We start from the raw sequence: 18107 nt of genomic DNA, 5'->3' as shown, positions 1-18107 counted from the left end.
GTAGCATCCCCACTCTGCTCCCACCCTCGCATTTGGCAAAAATAGTCTATCTTAGCAGATCCGAAATATATTAAGAAAAATGTTCCTCACTGTAGCACCTTGGCACCATAATCGTTCGCGCTATACATCAGTTAAATAAAATGTTCTCGGGTTTCCAACCGCACATGCCTACCGAGAAAGGTTTTCCATTAATGTTTTGGTAGGCATTGTGCACAATAACTTATTAACCCTAGAACGCCCAAGCCTTTTTTTCTAACTTGGATGCCTAAGGGGGGGGGGGGGGGGGTTCAGCGAGCCCACAGGTATTAAATAAGTTTACTGACGAAAAATTACAACTTTCAAAATGGTTTCTGTATTTTAACTAAGGCATCGGTTTATAAATGTCGCTAATTGTTATAAATAATGGATTGAGTGAATAAAACATTGACATATTACAATACAAAATACAGATGTGTTCATATACAATAGACTATTCTGAGTCCTCAACTTCACGGCAAGAGAGACACTTTACAATTTTTTCTGAATGTGTGTGTTTCTGACACTGTCCACAATACTGTTTTGGTTTACTTAGATTGTTGTGCTTCTGCTTCTTTGTTTTAGCTTCTCTTACACAAATATGGCACCGACCTTTCCCTGCAGGAGGCTGACGTGCTTCTATTGTCATTCCTTTGATTTTCTTTTGTAGAATAGTCAACGTTGATTGAACTATTTGGTTAGATAACCCTCTTGCATTGGCACTTATTTCTTCTACCTGCAATTTCACTAGTTCCGTCCCAGCTTGCAGAAGATAAAAGTTTCCGTTTGTTGTGTTTCTTTTCATTCCATCTCGGATGTTGCTGGATAAATATAGTGGTTGCACTGATAGCACAAATGTCGATGAGAGAGTAAAATACAGATAGAGGCCATCTCACTGTCCCCCTCTTGCAGGTGTACATACGCACCATTTGATCGATGGTATCAGTTCCACCTTTAGTGGAATTATAATATGCGTTTATCTCGGTTTTATTCTTCTCCCCTCCAACAGTGCCTTTATATTGGTGCATTGTTGACAACATCAGTAAGTTTTTACTTGGTTTCGTTTTTGCTGTGTAGGACACCAAAGTTACTGGAGGCCTACGTGTTGGGAACTGCACTAACTCACTGCAAGTTTACAAGATAAATAACAGCTGACTGACATCAACAATCACTTCCTCTGAAAGTAAACCGATTGTTGTGAATATCAAGAATATCAACCAACAAGAAACTAACTTACATTGGCGTAGAGATGAGAAATACAAAATCCTACTAAGGGAAATTTTCTATAGCATGGAAGCCTTAGGGGAGGGGGGGTTGTTGGACCCATAATAAGTTTATTTATTTTTTCTTTCAAAGCAGGAATTTTCTATAAAATATATTGACACTAACGTTTCATAAAGTAGCCAACAAACAATAACTCAAAGGGAATATGTAGTATGAAATTTACTTGGGCAAAAGCAGGGGACATAAAAAAATTGTGGGTTCAACGAACACCCCCCCCCCCCCCCCCGCCCCGCCCTGAGGCGTCCTAGGGTTAAGAGCGTGTATTCTACCAAGTCATTTAACTGGCCACACATACATCTTCCTACAGGAGGTCTTACCTGATCTTCTGGGCGATGTTCCTCTAGCTGTCCACGGACGAATGTGGTTCCATCACGATGGAGCCCTAGCGCACTTCAGTCGAAACGTGAGGATTCACCTAGACGCCGTCTAGGCCAGCAGTGGATATGACGGGGCGGTCCAGATCCCCAGCAACCGCGTTCTCCCGATTTAACCTGCTTGGATCTTTTCTTGTGGGATCATACGAAGAGCCTGGTGTGCGAGAGGCCTGCCACGTCTCAAGAAGTTCTTGTTGCCCGTGTGTTTGTTGCTACTGGACATATGATCGACATGCCTGACGTCTTTTCTGATGTACACCGATCTGTGCGCCGTCGCTGTGAATCGTGTGTCGCTGTTGGTGAGCGCTCTTTCGAGTGCCTCATGTAAACTGTTAATAAATTTCTGATGTCATTTGTTCAAATGGCTCAAATGGCTCTGAGCACTATGGGACTTATTGTCTGAGGTCATCAGTCCCCTAGTACTTAGAACTACGAGTACTTAAACCTAACTAACCTAAGGACATCACACACATCCATATCCGAGGCAGGATTCGAACCTGCAACTGTAGCAGTCTCGCGGTTCCGGACTGAAGCGCCTTGAGCAGTACTCAAGAATACCTCACGGTCACAGCGACCGGCTATGTCATTTGTCTTTAAGTGCCTTTTCAGTTTCCTGTGATGCATATTGCTGTACAAGCTAGCGCAGTAATGTGACATTATCGCACAAACGTTCATAAACTAAATCTGCCTCCTTAGATCCCTTCTACCTGCCTTTACATTTTTGACATAAGACGTGTCATTGATCTCATTCGTAATAAGATTAAGTACATCAGCGGAACCTAGTTGCTCCCACCTTCCTCAGTGGAATGCATGAATTCTTAATACCGTGCACCAACGTGAAGTCTTCTATAGCGTAGTCCCCTGCGCAAAAACAGCGCATAGGGTTTGAGTCTTTTGTCTTCAGGTTGTAATAAACTATTAGCAACGAACTGATGTTGCATAAATAATTAACTTTTGAATTTTTTCGTTTAACAGGAGAACATTAGGGGTTTTTTTTACAACCAGATTGCGAGAAACTACACAATTATAATCCACTTTACGAAGCACAAATAATTTCCATTCTTCACGTTTTCGCAGAGTAAACAAGATAATTATCTGCGTACTTGCGTAATTACTATCAAACTGTTCTCCATTACATGTCCAAATAATCAGATATTCCTAATTAAGTTCTTAATCGATACCGACCAAGGCAGACAATATGTCTGGTCTTACTGCCGAACCACGTTGCCCGCCATCCAAGTTAGGCGCCACCCGAAGATCTCCGAAGTGATTCGACTTTTTAAATAATGGAATGATAACCTGTTGATGAGAGACCCTTCTATATGAAATGCAAGTAAACTGACTGTTTAGTTTTTCTAATATTAATAACGGAAGTTCATCATTTGGACACGTTACTTCCGAATACAGCGACCAATCGCGGCGAAGGACCACAATTTAGGAGTTCTATCTCACGGTACGCGTACCGAATAAACCATCAGTACTGGTACCTCACACTACATTACGTCATCTTGTCACTGCTGCCTTCTGAACTGCTCTAAGTAGAGCATCTTGTAGCTGTATACGATGCCTGTAAAGCGAGAAATACTACAATTTCGAGAATGACTAGGATGGGATTGATGAATGTTGCAAGCTCTGGCAGTTCATTCTGAACTTAAATACACACATCAAAAAAAGTTTGCATCACCTCGGTTCCCAGAGCTCCTGAAGATTGGATATTGTATCACAGATACAGTCGTCTGCAGCTCGTGGTCGTGCGGTAGCGTTCTCGCTTCCCACGCCCGGGTTCCCGGGTTCGATTCCCGGCGGGGTCAGGGATTTTCTCTATCTCGTGATGACTGGGTGTTGTGTGATGTCCTCAGGTTAGTTAGGTTTAAGTAGTTCTGAGTTCTAGGGGACTGATGACTATAGATGTTAAGTCCAATAATGCTCAGAGCCATTTGAATCATTTGAACAGACACAGTCCCTTTGACTGTTGTAAGCAGGCTGTTTAGGTTTTCTTATTGGTAACACCACGTAGTGCTCTGTATGAAAATAACTGGCTGTGCTGTGTGCAGTCTGTGGCTGCTTTGTCATGTTTAGATATAAGTTATTGCATTTGCTGCTGCTGTTTGCCAGGCGTAGTGCTACTGAATTTTAATTTGTGTTACTCTTCTAAGCCAGTTTACTACAGATTTATTTTTGTTGTTTGCTGCACATTGCCTTATATTAGTTGTAATATTGCAATTGCTTTGCCTATTTAAATTTTTTGTCATTGATGTTTGTGTTAATTGTTTTGTGCTGCTGCATTGCCTCGTCCCTTAGTTTAGCATCTGAGCTCAGTAGATTTAAGTTAGCTTAAGAGGGGGTAGACTATATAAGAGAATGAGTTGCGATGAATTTGAAGAAATGCACTGAGAGGTTATACGAGAAAAATACAGAAAGCATGCTTGGATAGGATTTTTTTGGTGGAAACAAATGTTGAAATAAGAAAAAAAAAGGATCTATGGAATGAAGTTTTGGGTTGGACTGCAGTACCAAATGTTACACTGAAAACGAACCCTGTCCTTTCCTTTTGTGTTATCCCACTATGTGTTTGTGTACTCTTGTGTATTTGTGCTTTTCCTGTATTTATATGTTTATCTGATAAGACTTACGTTGTAGAATTTTTCTAGTACTAAGCTACATTCACTATGGTCAGGAATAGTGTTATCCTCAAATATAATTTGCATTAATAAAATGTTATTTACTTTGTAAAGATGTTTAGACATTATTAATTCTGTTCTGTTTCAATGCTCATGAGTGAAATTAATGTTTCGAAAACTATTCTCATTATTTTATTTATTTATGTCATAATTCCTGTAACACTGATGTACATGTTTATTTGCATTCTTTTGTAAAGCCTGTATTACTACAAATGTTATGTGTGTTATTATGGTGTTTAATGATGTTTTCTGTACCTTTGTAATTGTATTCTCATCTTATAAAATTGTAATTGTCACCAGTTATATTATTAACTTGTAAGTTACATTTCACTACACACGTTTCTGTTGGTCATAGTATATGGACAATATGTGAGACGTAGGGACTGTTAGTGTTTGCACGTGTGTTAATAATTCAGAAAGGGACTGGATAACAGCATTGCTGGTTCTAAGGACAATTCCAAAAACTTTGTGAGTGCACAAGTGGTGGTTATGGACTTGCTATATTATCCGCAAGACTCTTCAATGGTGATTGTGCACCTGCACAGTCGCAGCAGATGGCTGCTGGCCATCTCTACAAGCACTACAGTGGGTCTGCATCTCTGATGGCCCACCAATATCATTATTTCTACAAGGACTGCAGTGGTTCTGCATCTTTGATGACCCACCAATACCATTATTTCTACAAGGACTGCAGTGGGTCTGCACCTCTGGTGGCCCTCCAAAACCACAATCTCTACCAGGACTACAGTGGGTCTGCACCTCTGGTGGCCCACTAATACCGTAATCTCTACCAGGACTACAGTGGGTCTGTTCTGTGATGACCTACCTACCAGTATTCTTCAAAACTTCGACTGACTCTGCGGTCGGTTTGCTCTGTTGTGGCCCATTACCTGTCAGCATGTCAAGAGTCAGCACTGTCTTTCCGTTGGAAGGACAACACTACTTCTTCAAGACTGCACGGAAATCCACTACTTCCGTGTGCATTGTCTTTTACTACTCAGACTTTGAGAAAAGAAACGGCAGTTTTACTGTGATGAATGATCAGGACTGTCTTTATGGTCTGTGAGAAAATTTTAGCTTTTGACCAACATTCTATCAATAAGTGTGTGCATTTGATATCTATTATGAAAAATTTTATCAAATCATTATTGGCCACTGCCCAAAACAATTTGTAAAATTTTTTGTGGGGCGCATGGGGGCTATGTAAGTAGGCTGTTTAGGTTTTTTTATTGGTAACGCCACGTAGTGCTCTGTATGAAAATCACTGGCTGTTCTGTGTGCAGTCTGTGGCTAGTTTGCATTGTTGTCTGCCATTGTAGTGTTGGGCAGCTGGATGTGAACAGCGCATAGCGTTGCGCAGTTGGAGGTGAGCCGCCAGCAGTGGTGCATGTGGGGAGAGAAATGGCGGAGTTTTGAAATTTGTAAAAATGGATGTCATGAACTGCTGTATATATTATGACTTTTGATGACTATTAAGGTAAATACCTTGTTTGTTCTCTATTAAAATCTTTCATTTGCTAACTATGCCTACTAGTAGTTAGTGCCTTCCGTAGTTTGAATCTGTTATTTAGCTGGCAGTAGTGGCGCTCGCTGTATTGCGGTAGCTTGAGTAACGAAGATTTTTGTGAGGTAAGTGATTTGTGAAAGGTATAGGTTAATGTTAGTCAGGGCCATTCTTTTGTAGGGATTTTTGAAAGTCAGATTGCGTTGCGCTAAAACTATTGTGTGTCACTTTAGTGAGTGTTTGAGTACGTTCAGTTTTGCTCAGCTGTTTGAAAAGCAAATAATGTAAGAGGTTTATCAGCACAGTAATTCTAAAATTGTTCTAAGGGGACGTTTCACTGTTCAGAGATGTCACTAATCCCGCCCTAAGACGGAAACAACCATGCATGAGTAGCGCCTATTAGGCGGAGGGGGTCCGACAGCGGATCAGTTCCAGTCATTCCACCAAGAAAGAGGTACAGGGCTGGTGTTGTCTGTAGTTCAACCATGCCAAGACGGTCGATACTGAGGTTCGATCGTGTCACCATTGTTACTTCGTGCCACGAAGGGCTCTCTGCAAGGGAAGTGTCCAGGCGTCTCGGAGTGAACGAAAGCTATGTTGTTCGGACATGTAGCAAATACAGAGATACACGAACTGTCGATGTCACGCCTCGCTTAGGCCGCCCAACTACTGCAATGGATAACCGCTACCTGCTGATTATGGCTCGGAGGAACACTGACAGCAACGCCACCATGTTGAATAATGCTTTTTGTGCAGCCACAGGACGTCGTGTTACAACTCAAACTGTGCGCAATAGGCTGCATTATGCACAACTTCACTCCCGACGTCCACGGCGAGATCCATCTTTACAACCATGACACCATGCAGCGCGGTACAGGTGGGCCCAACAACATGGCGAATAGATCGCTCAGGATTGGCATCAAGTTCTCTTCACCGATGAGTGTCGCAAATACCTTCAACCAGACAATCGTCATAAACGTGTTTGGAGGCAATCCGGTCAGGCTGAACGACTTAGACACACTGTCCAGCTACTGCAGCAAGGTTGAGATTCCCTGATGTTTTAGGCTGGCATTAAGTCGGGCTGACGTACGCCGCTGGTGGTCATGGAAGGCGCCGTAACGGGTGTACGATACGTGAATGCCGTCCTCCAACCGATTTTGCAACCATATTGGCAACATATTGGCGAAGCGTTCGTCCTTATGGACGACAATTCGCGCCCCCATCGTGCACATCTTGTGAACGACTTCCTTCAGGATAACTATATCGCTCTAATAGAAATGACACAATGTTATCCAGACATGAACCCTTTCGAACATGCCTGGGATAGTTTGAAAAGGGCTGTTTATGGACGACGTGACCCACCAACCACTCTGATGGATCTACACCGGATCATCGTTGAGGACTGGGGCAATCCAGAGCAACAGTGCCTTGATGAACTTGTGGATAGCATGCCACGATGAATACAGGCATGCAAGAGGACGTGCTGCTGGGTATTAGAGGTACCGGTGTGTACAGCAATCTGGACCACCACCTCTGAAGGTCTCGCTGTATGGTGGTACAACATACAATGTGTGGTTTTCATGAGCAATAAAAAGGGCGCAAATGATGTTTATGTTGCTCTCTATTCCAATTTTCTGTACAGTTTCCGGAACTCTCGTAACCGAGGTGGTGCGAAACCTTTTTTGATGTGTGTAAATGCAACTCATCGCGCATTTATAAGAACAGAAAGCCACTACTGGATGATCATACTGTTGATGAGAAAATTCAAGAAACAATAACTACCGTAAAGTATCTAGGAGTAACTATTCAGAGCGTCCTTAAGTGGAATAACCATATATAACAAACAGCAGGAAAAGTGGATGCCAAACTGAAAGTCACAGGAAGAATGTGAAGGAAATGTACGTCATCCACAAAGGAAGGTAGGCACATGACACCGTCCCGCACTGGTGTTTAGTGAAATAAAATACGAGGTTATCGAATATCGGAGGAGATCTGCAACTGAACTCAAGACTTCCTTGCAGATAGAGCTCAACGTGTCGTTCTTAACGGAACAAAATCGACAGATGCAAAGGTAGTTCCCGGAGTCTCTCAAGGAAGTGTGATAGGACCGTTACTATATATACAGGGTGGTCCATTGATCGTGACCGGGCCAAATAGCTCACGAAATAAGCGTCAAACGGAAAAACTACAAAGAACGAAACTTGTCTAGCTTGAAGGGGGAAACCAGATGGCGCTATGGTTGGCCCGCTAGATGGCGCTGCCATAGGTCAAACGGATATCAACAGCGTTTTTTTTTTTTTAAGTAGGAACTCCCATTTTTATTACATATTCGTGTAGTACGTAAAGAAATATGTTTTTGTTGGAGTACTTTTTTCTCTTTGTGATAGATGGCGCTGCAATAGTTACAAACATATGGCTCACAATTTTAGACGAACAGTTGGCAACAGGCAGGTTTTCTAAATTAAAATGCAGAACGTAGGTAAGTTTGAACATTTTATTTCGGTTGTTCCAATGTCATACATGTACCTTTGTGAACGTATCATTTCTGAGAACGCATACTGTTACAGCGTGATTACCTGTAAATACCACATTAATGCAATAAATGCTCAAAATGATGTCCTTCAACCTCAATGCATTTGGCAATACGTGTAACGACATTCCTCTCAACAGCGAGTAGTTCGTCTTCTGTCATGCAGTGAAACATCTTGTAGTAACATCAGTACAACATTACGTAGGAAAACAGCATACATTGCACCATTTAGATTGCCATCGATAAAATGGGGGCCAATTATCCTTCCTCCCATAATGTCGCACCGTACATTAACCCGCCAAGGTCGCAGATGTTCCACTTGTCGCAGCCATCGTGGATTTTCCGTTGCCCAATAGTGCATATTATGCCAGTTTACGTTACCGCTGTTGGTGAATAACGCTTCGTCGCTAAATAGAACGCGTGCAAAAAATCTGTCATCGTCCCGTAATTTCTCTTGTGCCCAGTGGCAGAAGTGTACATGGCGTTCAAAGCTGTCGTCATGCAATTGCTGGTGCATAGAAATATGGTACGGGTGCAATCGATGTTGATGTAGCATTCTCAACACCGACGTTTTTGAGATTTCCGATTCTCGCGCGGTTTGTCTGCTACTGATGTGCGGATTAGCCGCGACAGCAGCTAAAACACCTATTTGGGCATCATCATTTGTTGCAGGTCGTGGTTGACGTGTGACATGTGGCTGAACAATTCCCGTTTCCTTAAATAACGTAACTATCCGGTGAACGGTCAGGACACTCGGATGATATCTTCCAGGACACCAAGCAGCATACCTATCACACGCCCGTTGGGTATTTTGATCACAGTAGCATTACATCAGCACCATATCGAGCTTTCCCGCAATTGGTAAACGGTGCATTTTAGCACGGGTAATGTATTACGAAGCAAATATCGTCCCCACTGGCGGAATGTTACGTGATACCACGTACTTATACGTTTGTGACTATTTCAGCGCCATCTATCACAAAGCGAAAAAATTAGTCCAACTAAAACATTCATATTTCTTTACGTACTACACGACTATGTAATAAAAATGGGGGTTCCTATTTTAAAAAACGCTGTTCATATCCGTTTGACCTATGGCAGAGCCATCTAGCGGGCCAACCATAGCGCCATCTGGTTTCTCGCTTCAAGCTAGACGAGTTTCGTTCTTTGTAGTTTTTTCGTTTGATGCATATTTCGTGAGATATTTGGCCCGCTCACGATCAATGGAGCACCTCTGAATGTACGACAGAAGCTGAAGAGTTTGTGGGGCAAAAGTTGCATAGTACAACGGAGGCCGTAATATGACGTTGGGTTTTTGTTGCTAGGTGGGGTCGCGTCAGAGATATGAAGGTCAACATTCTTTTCTTTTTTTGATGGGATGCTATAGTTCGGTACTATTTTCAGATAGCCGCTATCGAGACGAATCCAATTATGTGTAACAGGTCTTTGAAGGACAATGGTAAAAAAGGTGGCATGAACGTCCATTTACAGAAGGTGTTCGAACTGATGACCATTGGTATCAGTGCAGTGCTGCAACCTTCATATCATGGATTGAGTGCTACTCGTTGTCACTTCGGCACTTATCGAAGCATGTCCTCTGACAATTCTCTGTCGCATATCTCAGGTGTAGTTGGAACGTCTTTGTAAACAATGTCTTTTACGAATCCCGACAAGGAAAGATCCAGAGGCGTCAAGTCTGGTGAACGAGCCTGTCACGATACATCTCCTCCGCGTCCAACGATTTGAGAATTGCCTCTGCACTCACTTCTAGCCGTCAGTGAAAAATGTGCCGGACACCCGTCGTGTGAGGACTCCTGTAAGGACTGACGCGCGTCTGTAGAAGTGCCGGGGAAGTGGGATGAGGTGGAAGACGCGATAGAAGCGGCCGCCAGCTGCGCGCCTGGCCGGACAATTGAATGCGGCGGCGTCCGTGGCCCCCGGTGTCGCGACGCTGGCCGCCGCCACCTCCCCACACACTGCACGCTCCCAGTACTGCTGCCGCCGCCGCACAGCGAGCTGCCACTGTCCGCCTTGCCTCCGCTGTACAGAATCTTTGCAGCTCTCGCTCCGTAAGTATGAGCTCCCTCCCTCTCTATGTCTGCTACTGTGCATCAGCCGTATGAAGGAAAGTCTCCCTGACATTCTGTATACAGCTTGTTACCAGCTTTACATATACGTATTCAGAGTGGTCCATTGGTAGTGACCGGGCCAAATATCTCACGAAATAAGCGTCAAACAAAAATACTACAATCACACAATGTAAGCTTTCACGGCCGGTATTGTCTTCACTTAAAACTTCCGGGCTGATAGGCCGTGGTCGAAGTATAAAACTCTCTCCTTGTCTACTTGTCTAGCTTGAAGGGGGAAACCAGATGGCGCTACGGTTGGCCCGCTAGATGGAGCTGCCATAGTTTCAAAAATGGTTCAAATGGCTCTGAGCACTGTGGGACGTAACATCTAAGGTCATCAGTCCCCTAGAACTTAGAAATACTTAAACCTAACTAACCTAAGGACACCACACACATCCATGCACGAGGCAGGACTCGAACCTGCGACTGCAGCGGTCGCGTGGTTCCAGACTGAAGCGCCTAGAACCCCTCGGCCACTCCGGCCGGCTGCCGCCATAGGTCAAACGGACATCAGCTGCTTTTCTTTAAATAGGAACTCCCATTTTTTATTACATATTCATGTAGTACGTAAAAAACAATGAATGTTTTACTTGGACCACTTTTTTTCGCTTTGTGATAGATGGCGTTGCAATAGTCACAAGCATATGGCTCACAATTTCAGACGAACAGTTAACAGTTGGTAACAGGTAGGTTTTCCAAATTAAAATACAGAACGTAGGTACGTTTGAACATTTTATTTCGGTTGTTCCAATGCGTTACATGTCCCTTTGTGAACTTATATTTCTTAGAACGCATGCTATTACAGCGTGATTATCTCTAAATACCACATTAATGTAATAAATGGTCAAAATGATGTCTGTCAACCTCAATGCATTTGGCAATACGTGAAACGACATTCCTGTCAACAGCGAGTAGTTCGCCTTCCGTAGTGTTCGCACATGCATTGACAATGCGCTGACGCATATTGTCAGGCGTTGTCGGTGGCTGACGATAGAAAATATCCTGCAACTTTCCCCACAGAAAAAAACCCGGGGACGACAGATCCGGTGAAAGTGCGGGCCATGGTATGCTCTTCGACGACCAATCCATCTCTCATGAATATGCTATTCAGTTCCGCTTCAATCGCACGCGAGCTATGAGTCGGACATCCATCATGTTGGAAGTACATCGCCATTCTGTCATGCAGTGAAACCTGTTGTAGTAACATCGGTAGAACATTACGTAGGAAATCTGCATACATTGCACCATTTAGATTGCCATCGATAAAATGGGGGACAATTGTCCTTCCTCCCGTAATGCCGCACCATACATTAACCCGCCAAGGTCGCTGATGTTCCACTTGTCGCAGCCATCGTGGATTTTCCGTTGCCCAATAGTGCATATTATGCCGGTTTACGTTACCGCTGCTGGTTAATGACGCTTCGTCGCAAAACAGAACGCGTGCAAAAAATTTTTCATCGTCCCACAATTTCTATTGTGCCCAGTGGCAGAACTGTACACGACGTTCAAAGTCGACGCCATGCCAATTCCTGGTGCACAGAAATATGGTACGGGTGCAATCGATGTTCATGTAGGATTCTCAACACCGACGTTTTTGAGATTCCCGATTCTCGTGCAATTTGTCTGCTAGGATTAGACGCGTGTGCAGCTAAAACACCTACTTGGGCATCATCATTTGTTTCAGGTCGTGGTTGACTTTTCACATATGGCTGAACGCTTCCTGTTTCCTCAAATAACGTAACTATCCGGCAAACGGTCCGGACACTTGGATAATGACGTCCAGCATACCGAGCAACATACATAGCACACGCACGTTGAGCATTTTGATCATAATATCCATACATCAACACGATATCGACCTTTTCCGCAATTGGTAAACGGTCCATTTTAGCACGGGTAATGTACCACGAAGGAAATACCGTCCGCACTGGTAGAATGTTACGTGATACCACGTACTTATACGTTTGTGACTATTACAGCGCCATCTATCACAAAGCGAAAAAAATGTCCAACTAAAACATTCATATTTCTTTACGTACTATACGAAAATGTAATAAAAATGGGGGTTCCTATCTTAAAAAACGCGGGTGATATCCGTTTGACCTATGGCAGCGCCATCTAGCGGGCCAACCATAGAGCCATCTGGTTTCTCCCTTCAAGCTAGACAGGTTTCGTTCTTTATAGTTTTTTCGTTTGACGCTTATTTCGTGAGATATTTGGCCCGGTCATGATCAATAGACCACCCTGTATACTCATGACCGGTTCTAGAACACCTTTTCACACAAGCGCCTTTTCATTTGGCGACCCCTCCCCCTTCTTTTTCTCGCGCTCTTTCACCGGTGTTACGTTTCGTCGCTACTTGCGGTACGCACTGTATGCAAATATTGCACTTGAGCGCCACCCGCGGCCCCCCTCTCAGCTTGACGACCCAATTAGCGGCTTGTGCCACCAGGACCTTAAACCAGTGCTGTGTAATCTGCGGAAGCGGAGGATACTTCGTAGTCGAGAATACCTTGTCACAACACTAGAGATTTTCTATAGTACTCCATTACCGTATTGTTCCAGACTGAAATGAAATGACAGTGTACATGTATATGCATACATACGGGCACAAGACTCTCAAAATTTGTTTTGCGGCCCGGCTCGAATTCTTCTGCTGTGCCAACCTTTTCATCTCAGAGTGGCTTGCAACCTGCGTCCTCAATTATTTGCTGGATGTATTCCAACCTCTGTTTTCTGTCGTGGCGTAACAAAACAGCCACGCCACTCGGAAGTAGCCGAAAGGCACGCGTTAAGCTCACGCAGATGGGCGTGAGGTCTGAAACAGGATACGTAATGAATGCTATAAAGAAAAGTACGTAGCTGCTGGAATACTTAACTTTAATCCATCATTTGTATACAGCGTTCTTGATGATACAAGTGAGACTCTCTCTAGAAATGGTTAATGGCGCCTTGCTATGTCGTAGCCATGGACTTAGCTGAAGGCTATTCTAACTGTCTCTCGGCAACTGAGAGAAAGGCTTCGTCAGTGTAGTCGCTAGCAAAGTCGTCCGTACAACTGGGGCGAGTGCTAGTACGTCTCTCAAGACCTGCCGTGTGGTGGCGCTCGGTCTGCAATTACTGACAGTGGCGACACGCGGGCCCGACTTGTACTAATGGACCGCGGCCGATTTAAAGCTACCACCTAGCAAGTGTGGTGTCTGGCGGTGACACCACATTTTCCTTTATAGTTTTTACTATTTACGCATCCTTCTAGTACCGTGGAATTAATTCCGTGATATCTGAACACATGCCCGATCCCTTCTTCTTGTCAATGTTTTCCATCTATTCCTTTCCGCGCCGATTCTGCACAGAACCTTCTCATTCCTTACCTCATCTGTCCACCTAACTTTCAAAATTTTTCTGTAGATTCACATCTCAAGTGTCTCGATTCTCTTCTGTTCTCCTTCTCTCATAATCCATGTTTCACTACCATACAACACCGTGCTCCAAACGCACATTTTTTCTTCAAATTAAGACCTTTGTTTGACACTAGTTGCCGGCCGGAGTAGCCGAGCGGTTCTATGCGCTACAGTCTGGAACCGCGAGACCGCTACGGTCGCAGGTTCGAATCTTGCCTCGGGCATGGATGTATGTGATGTCCTTAGGTTAGTTAGGTTTAAGTAGTTCTAAGTTCTAGGGGACTGATGACCTCAGGAGTTAAGTTCCATAGTGCTCAGAGCCATTAGAACCAGTTTTGACACTAGTTGACTTCTCTTGGCCAGAAATGCCGTTTTTGCCAGGGCTGTGTTATGTCCTCCTTTCTCCGACCATCGTGCCTTATTTTGTTGCCTAGGTAGCAGAATTCCTTGGTCTCGTCTACTTCGTGATAACTTAATTCTAATGTAAAGATTCTCGCTGTTCTCATTTCTGCTAATTCTTATCACTTTCGTCTTTCTTCGATTTACTCTCAATCTGTATTCTGTCCTCATATGAGTGTTCATTTCGTTCAACAGGTCCTGTAATTCTTCTTCACTTTCACTGACAACAGTAATGTTATTAGCGACTCTTATCATTGATATCCTTCCATCTTAAATTTAGTCACTCACTTGAATCTTTTTTTTTTTCATTTCCGTCATTGACCCTTCGATGTATAGATTGAACAGCAACGGCGAAAGACAGCATCCATGTCTTACACACTTTTTAAACCAAGTACTTCGTTCTCTGTCTTCCAGTCTTATTGTTCGCTTTTGGTTCTTGTACATGTTACATATTTCCCGTCTTCCCTATAGATTACCCCTACGTTTCCTAGAATTTCAAACATCTTCCACCATTTTACATTGTCGAGTGCTTTTTAAGGTCGACAAATCTTCTGAATGTGTGTTGACATTTCTTCAGTCTTGCTTCCATCATCAATCGTAACGACAAAAGTGGCTCTCTGGTCCCTTACCTTTACACAGCCAAACTGGTCGCCACCTAACACATCCCTACGCGACAAAAGAACGCTGGTCGCAGCAGGCACTTCTGCATGGTGATCCTCGAATACTAGCGCTACAAACCATTAATGAATGGCTCCTACCTAATTCTTTGTCACGAATCTTTGTGAAATTGGCCACGTGCGAATAAGACTCGCAAACTGAGGTTTCGTACAATATATATATATATATATATATATATATATATATATATATATATATATATATATATATATATATATATATATATACACCTGGGAATCGAGAATCTCAACGATTTTTGCCTGGTGTCGATATCGATACCGTCCAGGTATGGGCCTCGGGAATTCCAAGACAGTATTAAAATCTCAACAGTTGATGCTCAGACTAGACCGAACATACAAAAAGAAGCGAGCAGAGGACTTCAGTTTATACAGGTTGAGTCACCTAACGTTACCGCTGGATATATTTCGTAAACCACATCAAATACTGACGAATCGATTCCACAGACCGAACGTGAGGAGAGGGGCTAGTGTAATTGGTTAATACAAACCATAAAAAAAATGCGCGGAAGTATGTTTTTTAACACAAACCTACGTTTTTTTTAAATGGAACCCCGTTAGTTTTGTTAGCACATCTGAACGTAAAAACAAATACTTAATCAGTGCCGTTTGTTGCATTGTAAAATGTTAATTACATCCGGAGATATTGTAACCTAAAGTTGTCGCTTGAGTACCACTCCTCCGCTGTTCGATCGTGTGTATCGGAGAGCACCGAATTACGTAGGGATCCAAAGGGAACGGTGATGGACCTTAGGTACAGAAGAGACTGGAACAGCACATAACGTCCACATACTAACACCTTTTTATTGGTCTTTTTCACTGACGCACATGTACATTACCATGAGGGGTGAGGTGCACGTACACACGTGGTTTCCGTTTTCAATTACGAAGTGGAATAGAGTGTGTCCCACTGGAAACGCGTCGACGTATGTGGTATCAGCATGATGGTGCACCTGCACATTCCGCAATCAACACTAGGCTGACCCTTGACATGATGTTCGACGGGCGTGGAGGATGCATAAATTGGCCAGCCCGTTCTCCTGATCTTACACCTCTGGACTTCTTTCTGTGGGGTACGTTAAAGGAGAATGTGTACCGTGATGTGCATACAACCCCAGACGATATGAAACAACGTATTGTGGCAGCCTGCGGCGACATTACACCAGATGTACTGCGGCGTGTACGACATTCATTACGCCAGAGATTTGCAACTGTGTGCAGCAAATGATGGTCAGCACATTGAACATCTATTGGCCTGACATGTCGGGGCACACACTATTCCACTCCGTAATTGAAAACGGAAACCACGTGTGTACGTGTAACTCACCCCTCATGGTAATGTACATGTGCGTCAGTGAAAAAGACCAATAAAAAGGTGTTAGCATGTGGACGTTATGTGCTGTTCCAGTCTCTTCTGTACCTAAGGTCCATCACCGTTCCCTTTGGATCCCTACGTAATTCGGTGCTCTCCGATACACACGATCGAACAGCGGAGGAGTGGTACTCAAGCGTCAACTTTAGGTTACAATATCTCCGGATGTAATTAACATTTTACAATGCAACAAACGGCACTGATTACGTATTTGTTTATATGTTCAGATGTGCTAACAAAACTAACGGGGTCCCATTAAAAAAACGTAGGTTTGTGTTAAAAAACATACTTCCGCGCATTTTTTTTATGGTTTGTATTAACCAATTACACTAGCGCCTCTCCTCACGTTCGGTCTGTGGAATCGATTCGTCAGTATTTGATGGGTTTACGAAATATATGCAGCGGTAATGTTACGTGACTCACCCTGTATATGTAGAAAGAGAACGTTTAATAAAATATTTTTATTTACCTACTAAAACATGGCTATAGCACAGCATTATATGGTAGTGAAACATGGATTACGGGAGAACATACATTTTGTCTCTGTTATGCTTTTGACGGATGATGAATGCATTGTATGTTCAAACAGAAAAAGTTTTCTCTTAAGTAACGCAATTACAATTTAACGAGTTTCATATTTCCTACTTTTCATGTACTGTGAAACCTCGCTTCTCACCGAATTTCATGATTCTAGTTCAATGAGGCGCATCCTGTAGGTTTTGATGAAAGAGTTTTCGAGCATCAAAATATGTGCCATAAATGACCTTATCTTTTGACTGCATTGACTTACAAGATTAAAATTTTTACACTGCCAAGGAGCCACAGACCTTAGAATTTGAACTTGAAACTCTAATCCGTTCCAGAGAAAAAAATTTCTTAACCTGTAAGGCTTCCGTTTTTACACATTGAGGTAAGGAACCCTAAAAAAAAAACGCTGTATGCAGTTTAGAAAAGCTTTTACTTCAGTATATGCCTAAAACAATATGACAAGCAGAAAAAAGATTTTGGCAATCTTAAATTCTTGAGATTGCATTAGTATAATAAATTCAACTAGAAGGAGCATACCACAGAACTACTGAAGCGTTCGGAATTCAAATGTTGTCAGACATATATGACACAAGAATAAAAAAAGGGTAGCATTATTTGGTCACTTTCACCCGGGATCATTTATTCTGTAACTCATCAAGCCAAGCTAAAATTCTTCGAGTCCAAACACGTGTAATAAGCGTTACTTTTTATTTGAACCCAGAAACGTCGTTCCCTTGCAAATGCAAAAAAAGTAACAAGTTGAGATTCTCATTATTGCAATAACATGCAACTTTTCTGACGAATCGTTACCAGTTGTAGCGTTGGGAACTAAATGTGTGTGATTTGAAAATGGAGAGGAAGTCATGTTTTGAGAGCTGCAAGTACAGTCTACAGGGTTCAGTATAGCGTGCCAGAACTACCTCTAGCACTAGTAGTGTTGATAAGTAATTTTTAGTGTTAGTTGTGTTACAACTATTCATTATTTATGATAGTTTTTCACCTGGTGTCATTGTTTTGAAATATAATTCATTTGGAGCCCTTTACCCGCCTTCAACAGTCACATTTCCATGTCAGCAGAATCTAGCACCATTAATGGTCAATGGTTGTCAGACAAATTATGACAATCCACAGACCTTTGTCACCAATGCTTAATTTCTGTCATAATGTTTGCAAATTTAGAGTCACATAAAAATTT

At 42.9% G+C, this 18107-nt stretch overlaps 1 long non-coding RNA gene across 1 annotated transcript in view; it reads left to right on the top strand.

Moving 5' to 3' along the window:
- Window positions 1-10392: 10392 nt before the first annotated feature.
- The window catches only part of LOC126177121 (uncharacterized), a 256692-nt gene continuing 248977 nt past the window's right edge, over window positions 10393-18107 (top strand). The window contains exon 1 of the long non-coding RNA XR_007535751.1: window positions 10393-10457. This is a non-coding gene — a long non-coding RNA (uncharacterized LOC126177121). The remainder of the gene's footprint in view (window positions 10458-18107) is intronic.

This window comes from Schistocerca cancellata, chromosome 3 (genome assembly GCF_023864275.1).
Source record: "Schistocerca cancellata isolate TAMUIC-IGC-003103 chromosome 3, iqSchCanc2.1, whole genome shotgun sequence".
NCBI lineage: Eukaryota > Metazoa > Arthropoda > Insecta > Orthoptera > Acrididae > Schistocerca > Schistocerca cancellata.
This window is presented reverse-complemented; position numbering and strand designations above follow the sequence as displayed.